This window comes from Trichosurus vulpecula, chromosome 3, assembly GCF_011100635.1.
Source record: "Trichosurus vulpecula isolate mTriVul1 chromosome 3, mTriVul1.pri, whole genome shotgun sequence".
Taxonomy (NCBI): Eukaryota; Metazoa; Chordata; class Mammalia; order Diprotodontia; family Phalangeridae; genus Trichosurus; species Trichosurus vulpecula.
This window is the reverse complement of record NC_050575.1, coordinates 128222217-128245614: the sequence shown is the minus strand read 5'-3', so window position 1 is coordinate 128245614 and position 23398 is coordinate 128222217. Positions and strand designations below refer to the sequence as shown.

Here is a 23398-nt window from a genome sequence, read left to right as displayed (position 1 = left end):
TTCCAGTTTTTAAATAATCCTTGATTTCATCACCGTGGGTGCTTTTCTCCATTGAGGTAGATCACAGCCTCTCCACACCTTAACTGATAAATTTATGAGTTGCTATGATCAAAACAACATTAGCTCGTGGACAACCTTCTGGTGGTGAGCATTTCCCCACGTGGCCAGTCTGATCTCCAGATGACAAACACAATCCATTGCTGGGCCCACAACATGAAGCCTTTCCAGCTTCACAGGACTTAGCAGAGCTTCAACTAAACTGCATACTCTGTGAGAACCCCAGATCACCTCTAATCCAATAAGCATTTATTAGGTGCCTAACATAAGCAGGAAGGTACAAAAGCAAGCAAAAAAAAAGCAAAAAAGAAGTCCTTGCCTTCAAGAAGCTTACATTCTACTGAAGAGATACAAGATATAAACACATAAGTATATATATATATATATATATATATATATATATATATATATATATATATATATTATATGACTATTTAGGAAGGCAGACAAAACACTCCATACGATGAGGAGGCGCTGAAAAAGGCCAGTGGCCTTTTTCACTTATTTCATGTTCCTTGGTTTTGGGGTTTAGTTCCTTTTGTTTTTTTGGCAACATGACTAAGATGGAAATATGTTTTGCATGAGTTCACATGTATAAATGATTTCACCTTGCTTGCCTTCCCAATGGGTGGGGGAAGGGCCTGGAGGAAGGGAAAGAAATTGGAACTCAAAATTTCAAAAAGTCAAGATAAATAAATAAGATAAACAAAGATAAATAAAAGATAAATAAGATAAATAAAACATAACTTTTTTTAAAAAGAGAAGCCTGGTAGAGGAATATTAGGTCACATGCACTGCTTCCTTTTGAAGATGAGAAGGCTGAGGATCAGACAAGGTATTACAAAGCATTTCTATACATCATATCATTTGATCTTCGCAACCTTCCTAGAAGGTAGATAGCATTTGTAGCATCATCTCCATTTTACCGATGGTGAAACTGAGGCCCAGAATAGGAAAGTGACTCACCCAAAGATTCCACAGCAAATTAGTGGCAGAGATGGGCCTGGAATCTAGGCCTCCTAACTCCCAGTCCATCGCTTTTCCCCCTGAACTGGGCTGCCTCTTCAAGCTATACTTATATTTCTTGTAAAAAATAAAATCAAGTTCCAAAATTATGCAACTTTAGCCATCATGTGATTGGAGGCCACAACTTACTTCAAAGCTGCCTCATAAAACCTCCCTACAAAACTTGTAAAGCAGCCAGATGCTGGGGCTGCAAGAGGAACGTTCGAGAACATCTGGATCCTGCACCTCTTAGCCAAACGGAAGCAGATATTTTTCGCTTGTGTAAAAACATTTAATTTTTGCCCTAAGGATAACTAATGGAGCATGGGGAAACCATGAGGCCAGTCAAGCACAACGTGAGAATTGATGTTATGATGAGCATGAAAAATTTTTTTCATGTAATCAAATATGACTAATCCTTTTTCATGAGACACTCTATATGCTGGGAAAAAGAGCTATCATATTTTCAGCCCTAGGAGTTTAGAAATAAACTACAGTGCCAATTGTACGCTAACACTCCCATTCTTGGGATGCCTTCTGATCCCTTATGAGCAAGTAATGGCTCAAAGAATGCACTTTAGTCATTTATATTTGCTCTACTATGCTGTGGTGAACAGAAAGCTAGACGTGGAGATAGAAGACCCAGGTTCTGGCAGCAGCTCGGGCACTAACTCTTTCTATGACTTTGACCTTGGACCAGTGATTTAACCTCTCTATGCCTCAGTTTTCACCTCTGTAAAATGAAAAAGTGTCAGATGTTTTCTAGGTAGCCTTCCAAATCATCCCTTCATTCAAATAGTACTAAGCATCAGTGTCCAGATCAGATTCGATGCTACCTACTAGAGAGAGACAAAGTTTAGATGTAGTCCCTGCTCTCATGCAGCTCAGGATAGCGAGGATAAGACACACACTCGGATAACTAAAATATACAATACAACATAACACTGGCCATAAGAAGAAAAAACTCATTACCAATATGGAGGGATTAGTAAACTAATGTTCTACATTCTAAATGCTAGAGTCCCTTTCTAACTATTACTATTCCATATTCTAGGCTCCTTCCAACTTTCCTATGTTCTAGATTCTAAGGTTTCCTCTGAATCTAGAATCTATTATTCTATGAAATACATAGCTCAGAGACTCTGCTAGTTAATCTTGAAATTTTCAGACCAAAAATTAAAAACTAAAAATCAGCAAAGTGAAAGTAAGTTGGAATAGAAGTTCTGGGAGATTAATGAGACAGCCTTTAAGTCTTCTGAAAATAGATGTATTCTGTAGCAGAAAACTTGAATGGGAGGCAGGCCCCTGTTCACCCTTCCCCATTATCTTTACCCTGTTATCCCAGAACTCAAACTAGTTTCTTTGACTAAAAAAAAAAAAGAAATGCACTGAGAAATCCAGAATTAGGAAAAATAACACAGAGAGTACTTCTCACCCCTAAGAAAAGCTTCAAGAGCTTTACATATCTTCTAATTTATTCTGATGTCACTCCTGACACGTTGCAAAGTATGTGCCTTCAGGGAAGTGGGTAGAGCCTTGAACTGGGAGGCAGGAAATCTAGGTTTGAGCCCCATTTCTGGCACTTGGCCTAATGACTTTGGGCAAATTTACTCCATGCTTCTGAGCCTCAGTTTCCTCATTATTAAAATAGGGATAATAATACTTTGCACTATCTGCTTCAAATGACTGTTCTGACAACACAGCACTCTTTGTTGTAAACCTTAAAGGGTTCTTGAATCAAGAGCTATTATTCCTATTCCTTTACAGGAAAAAAAAATGACAACACCGTCAATAAAGCAAGTACTATGTGGGCACCGTACTAACCATGGGGGATACAAAACAAAAACGACGGTCCCCGCTTTTAAGGAGCTCACAGTCTAACGGGGGAGACCACATGTAAACAACTACATACAAACAAGATTTTAAGCAGGATAAACTGGAGATAATCTCATAGGGAAGGCACAAACATTAAGGGGGACCCAGAAATGCTTCTTGTGAAAGGTAGGATTTTAGCTGAGATTTGAAGAAAACTCAGGAAGCCAGGGAATGGGAATTCCAGGCATGGGGGTCAGATACGGAAACAGCAAAGAGAGATAGAGGGTCTTGTGGGAAGAGCAGCAAGGAAACCAGGGCCAGTGGATCATAGAGAGGTGTAAAAAGACTGGAAAGGCAGGAAAGGGCTGAAGCATGAAGGACTTTATATTTTTATATTTTTTATTTTTCATATTTTATATACATATATATATATTTATATTTGATCCTAAATGTTAGATGGAACTCCTGAAGTTTACTGAACAAAAAGGTGACGTGGTACGACACGGCTTTAGGAAGATCACTTTGATAGCTGAATGAATGGTGGACTAAAGCCAGGATAACCTTGAAGCAGGGAGGCCAACAATTAAAATATAGTATTAGTCCAAGCAGGATTTGGTGGCAGTGTCAGTTCTGGTTTTCTCATTAATACCATGAGAATTTGCATTTGCATTATTTTCTTCACAGAGTTGTTGACCCAGGTCTTCTGACCTCCAAACCAGGACTCCCTCCATTGACTACCTCACTTGGGAGGACCCAATGGCACCTGGTATAGAGCCTTGAAAATGGTGGATACTCATTAACTATCTAAGGAAGGAAAAAGCAGCTCACGTTGACAGTGTAGCACTCTATAGTCTGAGAGCAGCGGATAGAGGGCCGGGTCTGGAGTCCAGAAGACCTAAGTTAAAATGTGACCTCAGACACTTACTAGCTGTGTGACCCATTTGCCTCAGTTTCCTCATCTGTAGAATGAGCTATCTCTGCCAAGAAAACCCCAAACTGAGTCAAGAAGAGATGGACACAACCGAAACAAGGGAACAACCATGAACAACTTTATGATTTACAAACACCATTCTGACCAGCGCCAGAGTGCTCTGGTGGAAAGTTCATAGGATTAGAAGTCAGAACACTCAAGTTTGAATACTGGCTCTACCACGTGTGCAAGTCTCTGTTTCCTTCTCTATAAAATGGGTGCATTGCAACGGATGATCTCTAAAATTCTTTCTAGGCAAAGATGACAAGGACCCAGTAAAGTAAATAATGCAAATATTATTTCCCTCATTTTATACATGAAGAATTTAGGCTAGCAGGTGATGGGACTTGTCCAAGGTTGCAAACAAAGAAGGGGCAGAAATGGGACTCCAACCCCAATTTCTTGAAGATAACCATCTGGATGACTTTAGGCAAGTCACCTAATTTCCTTGGGCCTCAGTTCCGTCTACCATATAGTGAAAGGTTTGGATCTGATGGCCTCTGAGGTCCCTTTCAGCTCTAGCACTATGGTCCTAAGGGCTATGACCCTAAGGCCAGACACAGTGCTCTTCACCCTGCACTGTGCTGAAAAGGTGTCCAGATGCCAGTATCTTGGAGGCCAGAGCAGGGTAATCCAAGCTGTCTGCTCAGCCTTCAACTCCGCTATTTTTCTTCTTTGATCTGTGCGCCCACACTCCTTAAGGTTTAAGTAATCAATTTAAAAAAAAAGTTTTCCCTTCCAGAGACAAAATGGCATGACAGCTTCTCCTGTTCCCCTCCCACCAACAATTCCAAAGGGCTAATTTTGTCTTCCAGAAGTTATGGCTGTAATTCCGTTAATAGGACGCAAGATCTATGGTGCGCTCAGCCCAAAGTGTTAGGAAAGCGGCTTTTTCTACAGGAGAAGGAATATCACAGTTTCCCTCTGGGGGGGAAGAAAAGCATAACTAGAACACAGGCTCCTTGGGGGCCTTATTAGATCCTCAAAGAGCCGTCGCAGTTGCTAAAACCTGCTTTTGCCAGCAGAAGCTTCATTTTACAAATATACAACAGGAAAAGCATAAAAGGGTGAGAAAGCCCCAAAGATTAGGCTTCCCCATTGCAGAGAGCGACAGATACACAGCTCTGTGCTGCAGCATTTAGCCTTCATGACTCCTGATTTTAATAGATGTATTTAAGCGCTTTATAACCATTTGTGAATACAGAACGTTTCCTTCTTTTTTTAAAGTATTGTTTACCAGCTGCTGGACAGGAAAGTGCTTTAAAAAAAAAAGCCTTTTCCAGACATGATAAAAAATCTTATCGTTCTCACAGATGGCCATGAGGCCTCTTGGGGACTTTTAAAAATAACCTTTTCTGACTCAGTTTCTCCTGCCCCAATCACAAAGACAAACACCAAACACAGATCATCAATTTAAAGAGGATAAAGTTTCTGTAAGACATCTGAAAGCCACTTTTTTCTGCCCTAAAATTCAGGTACCAAATATTAACAACATTTCTCAGAAAATCCACTGCACAGCTCAAACATGATGCAGTAAAAAAGAGCACCAGACTTCAAGTCAGTCACTAATTGAGACTATACTGTGACCTAAAGCAAGTTAACTCATCTTCTCTGAGCTTCAGTTTCTTCTTCTATCAAATATGGAGCACTGGCCTAGACAATCTCCAACATTCAGTTCTAGTGTTCTAAGACTCCCTCCAGTGCTAACATTCTATGCTACAAGGTCTCTCCTGGGTGTGCCATTCTGTGCCCTATAGTCTAGCATTCTATGTTCTGACATCCTCCCAGCTATGGAATTATATGTCCTAACAGTTTGTGCCTAGAACAGGCTAGACAGCCCTGTACTTGGACGGCAAAATCCCTAGGTCTGAATCCAAGTGCCAACAACACTCCTAACTCCTTGCTTTAAATAATACATAAACTGAATGACTTTTAAAAATTCACTTTCTTATTACAGGGAATACCAAAAAGTCCCTCAGTAAATCTTAACAGATACTAAGAGAAATTCCCCAATGATTGTGGTTAGAAATAATTCTCTTGATTTCATTAAGAATCTATGCCCTTTCACTGGAGCCAAGCCCTTACACAACTAACAGGATGTTATAAAGTGAATGATTGATGTTTGAAGGAAGAAAGGTGCTTAGTCAGAGTTAAAAATTACCCTCTAAATACCATAAAGATGAAGAGACTCACGAAATGTACTCGAATAGCACGTTGTTGGAGTGGGAATCCAGAAACATCAAATCTTGGCCTCTGCTTATATTGTGTCCCGCCACCAACATACAAAACACCTTCTTGCCCAATCTCATGTTTTCCTTCATTCAAGGCCCAGCTCAGATCCAATCTCCACCATGAAGTCTCTCCTAAGTACTGCTCTCAAAAGAGGTCTCTCCTCTTCTAATCAATCCAAAGAGTTCTCTCTCTCTTATGAACTTAATCACATTCTAATTTGTATTATACACATTCTGCCTCCTCTATTGGATTATAAACATCTAATGGCAAGAACTGTGTCTAATAATAATAGCTACTCACATTTCTATAGTACTTTATTGTTCACGTACTACTTCACAAGATACCTGTGAAAGAAGTGGCACAAATATTAATATCCTCATTTTAATTACTCAACAAACATTTATTAAACACCTACTATATTTTAGACACTATACTAAGTAAGGAGGATACAAAGAAAGGTCCTGCCCTCTAGAAGCTTACAGTCTAGTGAGAGGTAACATGTAAAAAACTAGGTACATATTAGCATATAAGCAGGGCAGAGAGAAGATAATCTCTGAAGGCATTAGCTAGCCATCTTGAAAGAAGCCAGGAGGCACTGACAAGGAGGGAGAACATTCTGGGTATGGAAAGAATGGAGATGGGAGATATTCCTCACATTTGAGGAATAGCAAGTAAGCCAATGTATCTGGATTGTATAGTGCATGGAGGGGAATAAAATATAAAAAAGATTGAAGGATAGGAAGAGACTAGGTTGTCACAAGTTTTAACAGCCAAACAGAGGATCTTGTGTTTGATTTTGGAGATAATAGGGAGCCCCTGGAGTTTACTGAGTGGGGAGGTGACATGGTCAGATCTGTGCTCTAGAAAAATTACTTTGGTAGCTGAGAATGGATTAGAGTAGGGTGAGACATGAGACATGGAGACCAACTAGAAAGATACTGTGAACAGAGGCTCAGAAAAGTGAGATGATTCGCTCAATGTAATACAACTATTAAATATTAGAGCCAGAGTTCAAACCCTATTCTCTAAAATATACATGATACATTAGAGCTGTAAGAGATCTTACCCAGTACAAGCCAGTACAAGCCAGTATGACCATCTCATTTTACAGAGGAAAAAAGTGCTGCTCAGGAGTTAAGTGACTTGTAACAAGATCACAAAATGAAGAAATGTCAGGACTGGGTCTCCGGTCTTTTTATTCCTAGACCAGAACTCTCTGTAGGCTTTTTACATAGTAGTAGTTTAATAAATATTTGTTGAATTAATATTTAGTCTTGAATTGTCACATCAAAGAGTATAGTCTATAAGCCTGTGCTCTGCACTCTGGATCCCACCGATTCATGCTATTAGCAGGTCCTTGGTATCATCTATCATGAAATCAGAAGACTTGTGTGTAAATCCTGGGCCATACTCTCTGAGCCTAACCTCTCTAAGCCCCAGTTTTACTATCAAATGTAAAATGGAACTACCCACCTCACAGAATGTTCTAAGTAAAGGGCTGTGTCAACATTAATGGATTACAAAAATGTGAGTCATTTTTATTTTGCTATGCCTGTATCAATAGCTGGTCTCAAGTCCGGGGTTCACTTTTACTTGACAAGCAAGGAGGACAAATTGATAGGTGCAGCTGAGCTCCTGCACACACTCAGCAGGCTCTGAGTCCTCCAGAAGACAGACTTTTATCTAAGCTCCAAGTGATTAAGGAGGTGCCTTTCTCTTCTCTCTCTCCCCCCCCCCCCCGTCTCCATCTCTCTCTCTGTCTCTTTCTCTCAATTTTTCTCTTCCCCCATTTTTCTTAGTCTCCCTTTCCTCTCCTCTTTTTTCTCCTCTCTCTCTCTCTGTCCCCCCACCTACCCCGTCCCCCCTCCCCCATCCTCTCTCCATCTCCTTCTCTCTCTCAGAACTAGGAAGACACTTGGCTGAGCTCAGTAGCTGGAGAGGGGAAAACACTGGAGCCTTTGCCAGGAACAAGGCAGCTTCTGTTCCCATCCCTGATGTGTCCCCTCCCAGCAGAGATGAGCAAGCAGACAGGTCAGGCAGCCAGACAGAATCATCCCAACTATTCTACATCCGTTTTTCTTGTCATCGATTGAAAGGCTCCATTTCACAAATGAGACATGTGTGACAGACGTCCTATCCCCTGTAACAGTGCAAGCTGTCCCCTAGAGATGCATCTAGTTGAAGCAAGGCTTGCCTAGGAATGAGGAAACCCATGTTCTAGCCACTGGCCCCCTGAGTAATCTTGGGCAAGTCATTTCTCCTCATTGGGCCTCATTTTCTCTGCTTATAAATGAGGGGATTTAACTAGATGATTTCTGAGGTCCCTTCCAGTTCTACTACTGTGTGCTCTGACATTCTCTATCCTAAGGCCTCTCCCAGCTCTAACATTCTATGGTGGGGGGTCTTAATCTGGGGTCTGTGAAACCCCAAGTGGGCTGTGGATAGATTTTAGAATATATATGAAACTGGATGAGGAAAAAAAATTACATCATTATTTTCACTAACCTGTAGCTGAAACTTAGCATTTCCTCCAACATTATTCTGAGGCTTTTCCAGACCATCAAACTCCTGTTCTCTGGTGATTCTCCAGGATCTCTCTAAGTTTCGGGCTTAAGGACTCAGAGGGTGTCAATATGCTGGTGAAGTCCAAAGTTCCCCTGCCACCTGTTTGGCATTCATCCTGAGAGGGTCACTGACCTGATTATGTGGTCTTTGACCCTTGTAATTTAAGAAAGCATGGAGCCAAATGGATATGATTTCCAATGCAGTCTCTTTTTTCTAAAGAGTTGAAGGAATCAAACTCAGGGAAGCATTCTTTGAGGCAAGGACTGTGAGAATAGGGAAGGGAAGAGAGAAAAACTACCACACATCCATAGTCTGCCCAGAGTCAGGAACGCCAACTGCTATCCAGAAGTGATGTCAAGGGAAAATATCCTGAGACTGGCAGGACAGAGAGAAGGCAGTTAGCAGGCATCACTCACCTGCCCACCACATCCCAGACTTTTCTCTCCTCATCACAGCTATCATTTCCATCCAATTTTCCAGCCAGATATGATGCACCTTTGGCATGTGTTATGAGTTAACAAGCATTTATTAAGTGCTTACTATTTGTTGGGCACTGTGCTAAGCACTAGGGATATGAAGATACACAAAAAAATTGCCTGCTCTCATGAGTATGAGAGATATCACATAAATAAGTAGCTACCTGCAAGATATATACCAAGTAGATGGGAAGATAGTCTGAATGTTTTCAAAAGGAGATCAAGCAGAACAAAATGCTTCTGAAGCTTGGAATCATAATGATAATAATGCTACAATAGCTAGAGAGATTTAGAGTTTACAAAGCACTTTCTTCACAACAGCTTTGGGAGACAGTCAGTTAACAAACATCTAGTAAGTGTTTACCAGACACTATATTAAGCAATGGGAATGCTTGTTGTTACTGAGTCGTTTTGGTTGTGTCCCAACTCTCCATTTGGGGTTTTCTTGGCAAAGATACTGAAGTGGTTTGCCATTTCCTTCTTTAGCTCATTTTACAGATGAGGAAACTGAGGCAAGCAGGGTTAAGTGACTTGCCCAGTGTCACATGACTAGAAAGTATCTAAGGCTGGATTTGAACTCAGATCTTCCTGACTTCAGGCCCAGCACTCTAGCCACTGTGCTACCTAGCTGCCCTAATGGGAATGTATAGAAAGTTAAAAACAGGGTCCCTACCCTCCATGAATTCATAGTAGGGAAACTAAGAGGCAGAGGTGAGGTAGCCCAGTATTCTAGTCCTAGGAGAAAGGCAGTACAAAAGCTCAGGAACAGCAGATAAGTCCCTGAGGCTATGAAGTGTGCATGAAGAAGAGTAAAGTATGGAAAATGTAAGTATTACTATTTCCATTTTACAGATGAAGAAATTGAGGCTCTCCTTCTATCCAGTAGATTATATTCTCAAGATGCCTTCATGCAGTGGAGAGCTCATTTATTAGAAAGAAAAGGAGGAAATGGAAATGAGGAAGAAAAGATTCGGTATGGTTTCCTAATTCATGGTGTAGCTTATCATTCTACGATCCTCTAGACAAGAGGGTCAAACGGCAGGACCAAATTAAGAAGTGACTGGGAAATACTGAACCAAACAAAGAAAAACACAATAAAAAATAGATAATATTCATTTGTGGTTTTCTAAGTCAACATGCAGCCTGTGGGGAGAAATGCATTTCTAGCTGAGTTTGACCCCACTGCTCTAGACAATGTCTTCATGTGCAACTATGGTGCTGTGGAGAAGATGGCTGTGCAAGAGCAATTACTGATTTTAATCTTAGATAAGGAATCCTGTTATCAGACATGATCTGACAAATTCACTCAATTCTTCTGAGCACACATCATAATGACTTCATAGATCTCTCCCCCCACTGTCACGTAACATTAGTTCATAAATATTTCAGCCAGATGTCATCTGATTATTAGAACGTACCATTATAGTGCTTCTATACAACAGCTTCTTTTTCATTTAGTGGTCTCACGTTCTGTTGCAAAATGCTGACCCTCTATAGGGCAAAGGGCTGATTTGAGTTCCCCCAAAGTGTGAAAGTGAAGCTGTCATTGTATAGATTTCCAGATTCAGTTACCTGTTCTAGTCAACTTTCTTTTAGTTGACAGTAGGAAGGGAGTTAGAAGTTTCTAAAGAGAAAACATGTTAGAGTGGGAGGGACCTTAGAACACAGGACATTAAAGGAAAAGTATCTCTGACCACAGAAGATGAAAGCAGAACAGAACCTCTGGGCACAGACCATGAGCAGAGCTGTATCTAGCAATCTAGGGGCTAGAAGCAAGGGGTACCAAAGGCATCCTCCAATCAACCTTATGGAATTCATCTCTGGGGAGGCTGTCACTGTAAGGAAAGAGCTGAAAGAAATTCACCTAGGCCTTAAAGGTGTGGGGACTGGGGTACTGGAAAATCAGTTACTACCCGGTAGCTTCCTATTCTCACTGATTATTCTTGTTAAGAACATTATTCATGCTAAGAGGTATCATGGTATAATGGATAGAGAACTGGCCTTGGAGCCAGGAAGACCTGGGTTCAAGTTTCACCTCTAACATATATTGCCTAGGTGAAGCTAAGCAAGCCACTTAACTTCTCAGTGTTAGACTGTAAACTGCAGAGAAGGTTCTGACCTACACTGGTACAGGGAATCTTCTTATCTGCAAGTTCCCTGTGTCAATGAAATCACAGGTCCGATCTCTATCTTATCCTATTCTTGCTTTTCTTGTTCTATATTTGGTTTCAAGTCTGACTCTTTCTGACCCCATTTGGGGTTTTCCTGATTCGCCATTTCCTTCTCCAGTTCATTTTGTAGATGAAGAAACAGAGATAAACCGGTTTATGTGACTTGCCCAGGGTCATATTGCTATTAAATGTCGGAGGCCTGATTTGAACTTAGGAAGATAAGTCTTCCTTATTCCAGGCCCAGCACTCTATCCACCGAGCCACGTAGCTGCCTAATTTCTTGCTAAATAGGTGCTAATATGAGAACATAGAATGTTAGTTCTTAAGGGACCCTAGAGACTATCTAGTTCAACAACCTCATTTTATAGATGGAGAATGAAGGTTAAGTGACTTGCCAACAGCACAAAATAAGTAAGAAGCAGAGCCAGAATTAGGATCTGGATCCCTGAAATCTAGTAAAGAACTTTCTACTCTCCCACGTGGCTTCTATCCCACCTGATAAGGTCAATGTCCCACCAAACTTAAAAACAACATGACACAGTGATTGCCAATGACTCTCTATAGGCCTAAGACCAGGATATATCTCACGGAAACTTCAAACAAACTGTAATCTTTTGTGACAGCCTGAAGCAGGACATTTCTAAATCAAAGAATCTAGTGGAATGGTGAAGAGCCAACATGTCAAACACACAGCCTGATGGGGCCCCCAACATTCCCCTAGACTCCAAACCAGATTAAAATGTAACTATGAAACACAATACAAAAAATACAATGAAACATAGATAATATTACTTCTTAAAACTATGCCAATATGCAGTCCACAAGGATCCTTATGTACTGATTAGTGGCTCCTATTTCTTTTTGATTTTGACACCATTAGTAAAGAGAATTTCCTCAACAAGGGCTGCTAAGCTCGCTTTGCTTCCCCTTCACTCACCCAAGATTTGCTTCCTCTGAGCATAAGCTTACAGATAATATGTACATATACACATACTGCAATCATACACATACATATATAGATACAGATATACACTATGACTATGTATATACATACACACAGATGGGATAATATGACTTAGTGGATAGAGGGCTAGCCTTGGATTCAGGAAAACCTGAGTTCAAATTCAGCTTCGGACACATTCTGTGTATCCCCCAGTGGATGTACAGATTACAAAGCTACCCAAATACACGAGTGGAACACATCTTGTTTACCAACAATGAAATCGAAGGTCTTGTATGTATATATGGTATGACTCAATGAAATTTATTAAGTGCCCATCATGTGCTAGGCACTATGCTAGGCATTGGTAATACAAAAACAAAAATGAAACAGCATGTGCCCTTAAGAAACTAAAATTTTATGAATAAATGAATGTCCTTTATATGAGTATTTGTACATGGATGTCTGATTGTTCCTGGGTACATAAGGATAGTCCTGTGTTCTAATATTCTATGTTCTAAAATAGCTTCCTGCTCTGACAGTTTTTCTCCCTGCAGTGGCTATCTTCTTCATCTCTGATACTTGTGTGTCCCCATTAATTCTCAACTGTTACCTCTTCCATGAAGTCTTCCTGATTTCCCATCCCCAAGTTAAAAAGTTCACAAATCACTGCTTATCTCTAATGCACAGAGTATGTATTTCCATAATCTGAATTTGTGTCAACATCCCCCTACTTGTAAACTCCATGAGGACAGGGACCATGTCCTATCAGTCATCTAGCAGAGTGGTCTGCACATAATAGATACTTAGTAAATGACTGAACTGAACTGAATTATTAACAGAACTGCACTCTTCATGCCCACTGTGAATATAGTATTTCTGTGAAAGAAGGTCTTTGAGATGATTTCTGCCAGTTTTGAACCAGAGGAAGCTTTGGAAAGGAGACAAGAGGACTTCTCACCTAGTCGTGCTGCCCCCCCTTCCCCTGAACCCCCCATCTGTGACAGACAGCTGCTCACAGGTCCCAACCTCTGATTATGCCAGACTCTTCAAGGAGCAGTGAACTACAGCAAACACTGTGTAAATAATTAACAAAACATCTGCCTCCTGAATTAAGTACTGTTACTAAGGTTAGTTGTATACCCAGGGACTCCACTCTCTCTGAGAGCACTCGTCTTCAAATTTTAAAGTCCCACTTTTTTTTTTTTAAAAGGAAGTAAAGGGGGCAAAAACAAAGTCACTCATTTCTATACTTTCCCCCACCCAGGACACTGTGGGGACTTTGAGAGTGTCTAGACATTTACATTCTGCCTCTTACCGAGCAGCTGCTGTCTTGTTCCTCTCTATTTTGGGGAAGGCAATTTAGGAAGAATTAGTGGCATCTGGATCCAGTTTGGGGCCTCAGTGCAGATGCCCTTGGTCACCCTTCACACACCTCAAGTAAGACAGAGCCTGGTTTAAGTTTTAAAGATGAAACCAACAATCAGAAAGTCCACAGGACTGGGAAGCAGGAGATCTTGATTGAAGTCCAGACTCTGCCCTTCCCTGAGCCTCAATTTCCTAATCTGTAAAACTAGGAGATTGTACAAAATGATCTCTAAAGTCCCTTACATCCAAGTTGTCAAACACAAGGCCTCCTGAGAACAGACTGAATCAGACTAAAATGTAGTGGGGAAATATTTAACAAAACAAATAAAAATCAATAAAACATAGATAGCATTACATTTTGAAACTGAGTCACTCTGCAGCCCACAGCTCAGTGGTCCTCATTTCTACTTGAGTGTGAAATCATAGTCCTGATAAATTCATACACTGAGTTTAAAGGAATTTAGGATGTAGAATGTTAGGGATGGAAGGACCTTAAAACATAACGTTAGGACACAAAGCTAAAGTTCCTTTACAGTTTTAATAAATGCATAGGATGTTAAGAGCTCAAAAGAATTTAGAAAATAGAATATCAGACCTGGAAAGAACCTTACAATACAGAATATCCAAAAATTTTAACAAAAAGTTATCTGGAAAGGACCTTAGACCATAAGTTGTTAGAACAAAAAAATGTTAGAGCTGGACAGAATGATTTAATATATTATGATTCACTGGGAAACAACAACCACCCCTATCGAGACATACAAGGAATGACTAGATGTGGGCTCTGCATTGGAAATACACAAACTTAGGTCTGCCACGTCTGCTGATTTCCACGTTGGTGTGATGTGAACAGACGAGGCTACTCCCCAGTGCCCCCCGATTCATTTCTGATAAGCCGGTTGCAGGCAGTGATGATAGGGGACAACTCAGAGGCCCTCCGGCTCTTCTCTTTGGCGCACCACAGGGAGCCGTGCGTCACCGCTGCTGTTACAGGGAATCGAGCACTCAATGGATTCAGAAACCCAGCTCATTTTCAAACACAGTCTGTGCCCTGGCTCACCAATAAGGAACGAAGACCCAGAGAGGTTCTGTCACTTGTCCAAAGTCACCCAGGTAGCATAAGGCAGGGAAGAGATTCAAAGCCAAGCATTTTGGTTCTAAAGCCAGATCTCTTTTCTTTCTATATTGAGCTGCCTTTAAGTATTACACCTTCCTTGCTGGACCTCCCGAACAGCACACACCCTTTATTCTAAGAATTCTTCACCCTCTCTTGTGTCATGGACCCCTCTGGCAGTCTAATGAAGCCTATAGTGAAGACTTCTTGGAATAATGCCTTTAAAAGCATAAAATAAAACACAAAGGATTACCAAGGAAAGTAATGCTGAAATGCGGTTATCAAAACATTCCAAAAATAAATTCACAGACCCCAGGTTAAGAATCCTTGTTCTAACCTAACCTCTCCAAGCTGAAAGCAACAAGAGGCATTTAATGATGTTCTGTCACATGCCAGGCACTGGCTAAAACTAAATAGTCCCTACCTTCAAGAAATTTACATTCTACTGTCTCATTTCATCCTCATAAGGTTGCTGTAAGGACTAAATGAGATGATATATGTAAAACATTACCTAAATGCAACATGAATTATTATTATTATTGCTACAACTATCCTGTAGGACAACATAGCAATTCAACAAAATGTGAGCTCTTTGAGAGCAGAGTCATTTTCATTTATATCCTTTTATCCTCAGCACCTAGCATAATGCCTGGCACACAGTAGGTGCTTAATAAGCATTTGCTGATTATCCCCATTTTACAATTACTACCAATGATAATGATAGTTCAAAGACTTACAAAAGGCTTCACAGCTCATAGTGGCAGAGCTAGAATTAAAAACCAAATCTCTCGACCTAGTCCGAGGTTTTCTGCTATACCTCAGAGCTTGTGGAAAAAGAAGGCAAAGCTCATGACAACTTCTTCGGAGCTTGGAATGAGGTGGGTGGGTGTGTTTGTTTTCACACCAGAAGCCCCATTAGAGAGACAGATGTCGAATTGCTAGATCATGCCCCAAGTTCATTTTTCCAAATTTAATGTCACAGGAAATTACCCTAATGACTGACTGTAGCATGTAAATCCTGCTAATCTGTGTCTGGCAGCCAGGCACAAGAATGCTGCTTAATTCAGACCTAGCCAAATCATAGGATTGTGTTTACGTCACTAAATTCAGACAGGAAAGGCTGAAGTCATTTACCTTTAGTTTTCTTTTCTTTTCTTAAAACTAACATTTTTTTCCATGAACAAATCTCATCGCTCTCGTGAGATGACAGAGTGAAGCCAGGTGCTAAGAGTATAGGTGAATTTTCCTCTACAGTTTAGCTTTCTCACCAGCCAAGCACAGACACTCACAGAGACACGCATGGTGCCCAGATGCCTCCTTGCAGGCCAGCAGTCATTCCAGAAATGCTTTCAGTCCACAAAGTCACAGAATCTCAGAGTCACAAGGGTCCTGAGAACGCAGAACACTGGAACGGAAAATATGGAACATTTGCACAGAAAGGTACCTTGGAACACACAGTGTGAGGATATAACATGCCACACATAAAATGGTCTTGGAGGGAATATAGTCCAAACTCCTCAACTTATAGCTAAGGAAACTGAAACCCAGAGAGAAGGGAACATTTGAATAGCAGGGCTAGGACTAGAACCCAGATCGCTTAACTCCCTTTCGGTTTTCCTCAGAACACAGAATGTCAAAGTTAGAAGGACCATTAGAACACAGAATCTGGTCAGGTCTGAAAGGAACCTTTAACACCGCCAGGGATAATGGCCCAAGAGAGTTCTGCGGCATGTGTGTGCATCTTTTTTAAGGATGGCATCAGGATAACAGATAAAAGATGAAAATAAGGACTATTTTTACCTCCCCAAATCACAGGCCAGACGGGGAAGAATCAATCAACGCCAGAAATGTGGCTGTGCCTTCCTGCAAGATCTATTATTTCACACCTTAAATTAGTGTATCTCAAAGCAATTTGCAAATGTTCGTCAATTTGCAGAATATACTTATGAGGGAGAGAAATACCTTTTCCACTTAACAGCAAAAGAAACTTTAAGAGAAGCTCAAGAACAAATTGCAAAGCATACTTCTCACAAGAGCAATGAATTAAGATATGAACAAACAAGGAAACATATCCGGGTAGTGGAAGGAGCCCAGGACCGGTACCCAAAAGACCTAGATTCTTGTCCCAGCTCTGACACTAGCTCATAGGTTCATAACATTTAGGACTGGGAAGGGGCTTAAAACCATCTCATCCAATCACCTCATCTTAGAGATAGAATACAAGTATTTTTTAAGTGTTCTCTCTCTGGTGAGAAAGAGAAGATACAAAGTTTAACTGAGAAAGAGAGAGATTGTGACTCGCCTGGGGTCACCTAAGTGTTATGTAGCAGAGCTGGCACCTGACCCCAGGGAGTGATCCCAAATCCAGTATGCTGTCACTACCTGCCACTGCCCCAACAGTTCCATCCCCTCTAAAAGGTTACAGATTAGGGCAATGTTACAGAATCTGACAACTTCTAAGCTAAAAGGAATTTTAAAACATAGAATATTGGGACGTGCATATAAGATGCCAATGCTTAAAGGGGCCTTAAAATACTGAATGTACGAACATAGAACCCAAAACATTTGAAATATGGAATGTTAGAACTTGAAGGGACCTTAGAACACAGAATGTTAGGAACAAAACGACTCTTACAAGATTATTCGTTCTGGCTTCTGCTTCATACATTCAAACCGGCGCTGAAGGAAGTCATCTGCATAGGCAATTTGAACCTAGCCCTTCCGAGTCTCCGTCCAAGACTCCTTCCAATATATTACCAGTCAATCAAGTTTGCAACTATAAACTTATTGTTCAGTTGTGTCTGACTCTTTGTAACTCCATTTGGGGTTTTCTTGGCAAAGATACAGGAGTGGTTTGCCATTTCCTTCTCCAGCTCATTTTACAGATGCCAAACTGAGGCAAATAGGGTTAAATGACTTGCCCAGGGTCACACAGCTAACAAGTGTCTGAGGCTGGATTTGAACTCAAGAAGGTGAGTCTTCCTGACTCTAGGCCTGGCACTCTATTTACTGGACCACCTAGCTGACCCAAGTATTTATTAGCACCTCCCAAACATCTGGGATACAAAGACAAAAGTGAAGGGCCCTGCCCTCCGGGAGTTTACATTCTAAATGGGAAAACAACACTTTGCTATACAGATACATACAAGATACATGTAAAGTAGATACAAGGTAACCTTGGAGGGAAAAGCAGCAGCAGCTGGGGGGATGGAAAGGCCTCCTGCAGAGCACCGACCTTGAGCTGGGGCCTGAAGGCAACCTTGGATTCCAGGAGCCAGAGGTGATAAGGAAAAGTATTGCAGAAAGACAGTCAGCGCAAAGAAATGGAAACAGGAGATCCAGTGTCATGTGAAAGGATCAGCAAGGAGGCCAGTGTGGCTGAACTGTATGGGGGGATGTGGAAGGGTGGGTAGAGGATAGTATCTAAGAAGTCTGGAAAAGTAGGATGAGACCAAGATGTGAGAAGTAATGAGTCTTAAATATCCAATGGAAGAACATCTCTTTGATCTTGGAGGTAAAAGGGAGACACTGGAGTTAACTGAGTAGAGTGACATGGCTAGTATATTGTTTATTTATCCTATGTTCTAAAGTGCCTTTCAGCTCTAACACTGAATTCCAAGGCCATTTCCACTATATTATTAGACTCTAAAAATCACAAGTGACTGGATGGTAAAGAATACAAAATGTTTCCTAAAGGCAAATAACTTCACTGGTCTGATCTTCAAAATATCTATCTGAAGCCTTCCCAAGCAGATGTAGCTCAGTATCTACTAATCGAGTCTTGGCTAAGAGTTTCTCCAGAAATCTATCTTATGTCCCCCACAAAACTAGTAAGAGAACCAGTTAGCAATTCTAAGAGCTCCATGTCTAAAGATTGGCATTGCTGTATTAGCCTCAAGTCATTTCCCAGCTCAGAGAAATAAAGAAATGGAGTGGGGCAGAGGACAAGGGCTTGGGGCAGCCTTGTTCCTGGTTGCTCCTCAGGGATTATTTTTTTAAACTCTCATTTTCAGTCATTTCCAAAGCTGACGGGACCACAGAGCTTCACAAACCACAGAGAGCATTCCAACCTCCTGGGCCTTTTCTTCTGGGAAGTTGGGCAAGAACCTTCCCAAACCTTTGCCAGTGAGGATCTCTGCCAGGGAGTGACTCATTCTACCCCTCCTCAGAGTTGTATTTTATTTGGGGGGAATGAAGACAGACTGTGCCATGATGGGGGAGGTGGAGTTTCCAGCAAGCACAAAAGTGCTGTGTGTGGGGGGGGGGTGGCAGCAAAGGGTAGTCGGGGTTTTTTTAAGGGAATTGGGCTATTTTTTTAAGATGACATGGAACACTTGCTTCACATTCTTTGGAATCAGTCATTTGTGATTTAGAGGATGAAAGAAAGTTAGAGTAGAAGGTCCCTTAGAATACAGAATGTTAGAGCTTTTTGTTTAGTTGTTTTTTTTTTTAACGACCTAAGATCATGGTATACGACAGAAGAACTTTAAAGTTCTCTGGTCCAAATCGAGTCATGAGGCAACTGAGGACCAGAAAGGGGAAATAACTTGATCACAGGATCATAGATATAGGACAAGAAGGGTCCTTGGAGGTCACAGACTTCTGCTCACTTGTTTTAGAGATAAGGAAACTAAGTGACAGAAAAATTAAGTGATGTGCCCAGAGTCACGCAGCTAGTTAAGTACCTGAGATGGAATTTGAACCCAGTTCATCCTGATTTTAAGTCCAGTGCCCTATCCACTACAATCCAGTGGTCTGGGAACCTCTGGGAGTCTCTGAGACCCCTTTCAGGGGGTCCACAAGGTCAAAATTATTTTCATAACACCAAAATGTTTCAATTTCTACTATAGTAAATATCCATAGCTATAAACCACATAAACGCTCTGTAGGGTAGATTTCTTAAGAGTATAGAGTGGTCCTGAGACCAAAAAGGTTGAGAATTAGTGTGCTCAAAGTCGAAAAAGTATTAAGTAGCAAGCCCAAGTACACTGACTACCAATCTAAGTCTCTTTCCCATCATGCCATGCAGACAGGTGTACCAGGGGTTGAACTGCATACCCTCAACTTCCTTAATTAGCCAAGAGAGCATGCCTTCTTCCCCAACTGAGGATCCCAGAATTGAGACCTGGTACCTTAGAAACAATCTACTATCCCAATCTTCTCATTCTTCAGAAAAGATAATTCAGGCCCTGGAAAGGAGAATTGACTCACCTAAGGTCACACAGACACTTACAAAGCCAGAGCTAGAACTCCTCATTCAACCTCTTTTCCTGCCTACAACTGCTCTACAAAGATAATTCTCCTTCCATTTGGGAAAATATTTTTTAAAGAAGCCACAGTCATCCATCTCAGCATACTGTGGCCCCATAAGGCAGTCTCATTTGTTTTTTAATTCAAGTATCACATTTGCATATGCAAAGTATCCCTCCCTCTCACACCAAGCCCTCTGCCTCTCATTATTTCTGCCCCATCCCCAATTCTGGAAGAGTCCAATTTTGTTGTTTTTTGTTTTTAAAGAAAGCTGAAACATCCCAGTGTACAAAAACAGGCAAACCAGACAACAGGTCATCTCAAAAGCAACAAGAGCTCTGTGGGTAATAATAATATAACTTCAATAATTTTAGGCCCCATGATTTCATCAGTGTGGGCACTCCCTCAGCTAATGTAGATTCAACATTTCTACCCCTCAGAAGCAGATTTCAAAACTTGTTGGAATCAAAATACATCATCACCTGCTGGCCAACCTTCTGGCAGTTCTACCACTTAAGGAAAGGGCCAATTCTATAGCACTTTGTAAGTTTCTAATCTGTTATCTCATTTGGTCCTCACAACCCCATGAGAGACCTAGTAGAAGGATTATAATTCCCCATTTTACAGATGAAGACTCTGAAGTATCCTAAATGACTCCGCAAGGTAACAAGGTTAGTTAAGTGGCATTGTTGGGACTTGAACCCTAAGCAATAAAATGGGTACTGCTTCCCAAAAGTTGGACAATTAACTTATAGAAAAGTTATCCAGTTTTTATGGCTCTATCTATAAGTAATGCATTCTGGTTTAATGAAAAGAGCCCTGGATTGGAGCCAGAAGGTCTGGATTCAAGTCCTAGATCAGCCATTTACCAATCGTATGACCTTGTTAAAAGAGCTGGTTGGACTAGATGACTGCTAAGTTTCCTTCCAATTCTAATATTCTATGTTCTAAGGCAATTCTATAGCAAAGTAGTTTACAAAGCACTTTCCTGACAACTCTTGTTAGCAGGCAGTGTGAGTTTTTGATATCTATTTTACAGACTATACAAATGCAGATCAGAGAATCCTTTACAAGTCAGGTTAAAGCCCCACCAAAGTAAAGAAGACCCAGGGAGAGATGGTCTCCTCTCCCTGAGCCTGACATGTCCAACAAAGGGTCAAGGAGAAAAGGTCCACTGGGCCCCAGGTGATGAGAGTGAACTGAGATGGGAGGAAAATAGACAGGTACATAACTATCCATAAACTGGTCTCTTGTCTCTTTGTCTTTGTGTCTTTATTTGTCTATGTCTCGAAGTGTCTCTTTGTGTTCACCTGTGACCATCATGGTATATACTTAGAGCCAAGAGCCATGGGTTCAAATTCAAGCTCTGACACCTACTAGTTGTGTTGTGACAATGGATAAAGTACTTCACCTCTCTGAACCCCATTTTCCACATCTGTAAGATGGGAATTATAACATTCCCCCTACCTACCTCACAGACCTATTGTAAGGAAAGTATATTGCAACAAAACCGCAAAGAAAATAGAGCCAGCTATTATAAGTATCTACCTGTGTGAATCTTAACATGGTGTTTGTCTCTAAGTAGCATGGGTCTGTGTGTCCCTCCTGCCATGTCCCCAGGTCCCTTCCAAAGTTTACTTTTCACTGTTATTCTCTCACAAAAGCCCAAGCCCAACTTCTCTTACTGGGAGCCTCCCCCCATCCAGCACACACAGCAATGGGGCTGTGCACAGGAAGAGGAATCTTGGACTCTGCTCGGCCCGGAGCAGCTGGGAGCTGTAGGCACTGAGGGAAACTGGCTGATGGCCAAGCCCCTTCCCGCCTGGATGGAGGGAATGGGGACAACACATGGACGCTGAGACCCGGACACACTCGCAAAGAAACACAGACAGATACAGGAACACACTGAGACACAGACACAAATAGGCACCGACCGACACAAATAGATACACAGTCAGACAACCCACCAACAGACGGACAAACACCCACAAACAGACACACACCAACAAATGGACCCACCAACACACCGCCACGAACATGCACAAACCGACCCAGACACGCAAGATCACCCAGGCTCAGCTAGGGTCAAGTTCAGCCACCCCTCTTCCCCCCACCTCTGCCGCCCCGCCCCCGGGGGCGCTGACTGCCCAGGCTCGGGGTGCTTGGGGGGAGCGGGGCTCAGAGGAGGGGCCCTTGGGGGAGGGGGGGGTCCCAGGCTCTGAGCCCGGGCGGGGGAGAGGTGGTGAAAATGGGGGAGGGGGCACGGGGTTCTCCTGCTGCCCCAAGCCGGAGGTTTCTCCGCCCCAGCTCCTTGGCCGGCCCCCAAGGACCTGGGGCTGCCCCTCCCCACTCTGCCCTAGCCAGTCTCCCCAAGCCCCCGGGGGCCTTACCGGCTCCTGCGGGCGAAGCGCGGCGCAGCGCAGCCCCCGAGTCCCGGACGCAACTTATCCGCGCGGCCGCCACCACCAACTCCGCCGCTGCCGCCGCCGCCAGGGCCGCGCACGCGCGCCCCCGCCTCCCCCGCCGGGGCCGCGCCTGCCCCTCCGCGCGCTGTCTGCCACGCAGGCCTCCCGGGAGCGCGGCCCCGGGGCCCACGGGGACTGCGAGGGGGCGGGGAGCAAGCCCCGCCCTCCCCGGGCGGTCCCCCGGGCCGCCCTTTGTCCCCTCCACTACGCCCTCCGCCTCCGCTGGGGCCCCACCTTGCATCCCCTTCTTGCCAAGAGCCCCTCTCCCTGTCCAGCCCAGGAAGGTCAGCGACCTTGAACCGGTCACTTCCGTTGTCTAAGAGGAGCCTCAGTTACCTGATCTGTGAAACGAAAGATGTTTTTTCTAAATAGCTAGGCATACTAGCTGTGTGGCCCGAGGACAAGTCACGGAGCCTCTTTGGAGCCTCAGTCTCTTGACCTATAAAATGGGGATAATAAGCTCATGGAGTAGTTGTGAGGAAGGTAAAGTTTTAAGTCCAGGGTAAATATGAGCTATTTTCACTATATTCAAGGTCCGTTCCAGCTGCAACATTCCACATCCCTTCCAATTCTCTGTTCTACCTTAGTTCTTTTTATGGTCCTTTGGGAGGAGAGGTCGATAAAGTTCTATGATGCTGTGGGGAAGGGGGTTTCCATAACCCACTCGAAACCTCCCCACACACCAACAATTCTATGAAATGAGTAAGTTAGTAACTTGCACTAGGGTGCCATTTTCCCCAAAAAAGAAAAAAACAAATCCTAACAAGATATTTACAAATTTTTGCCCGCTATTCCCCTCAGTCTAGGAGGGAAACCGGGAAGGATCAACTTGAGCCTTTCTTACTTTTGTTTTTAACTCAGTGGGTTTTTTCCCCCAAGTCAGGAGATGAGTCACAGAGGAGCTTCTCTTTGCACTGTGGTGCTCAGAATTAGAACTGTAGTCCCACTACCATGGGAGGCTATAATTTTT

General features: G+C 42.4%; 1 protein-coding gene across 3 annotated transcripts in view; it reads right to left on the bottom strand.

The window, feature by feature from the left end:
- The window catches only part of NEK6 (NIMA related kinase 6), a 125652-nt gene extending 103182 nt beyond the window's left edge, over positions 1–22470 (bottom strand). The window contains exon 1 of one of the 3 annotated variants that reach the window (XM_036748988.1): positions 22354–22470. The gene's annotated coding sequence lies outside the window, so the exon portion shown is untranslated. Of the gene's footprint in view, positions 1–8584; positions 8680–16002; positions 16049–22353 lie in introns of those variants that run through there. The other 2 variants (XM_036748990.1, XM_036748989.1) reach the window with 2 other exon arrangements.
- Between the last annotated feature and the right edge of the window lie 928 nt (positions 22471–23398).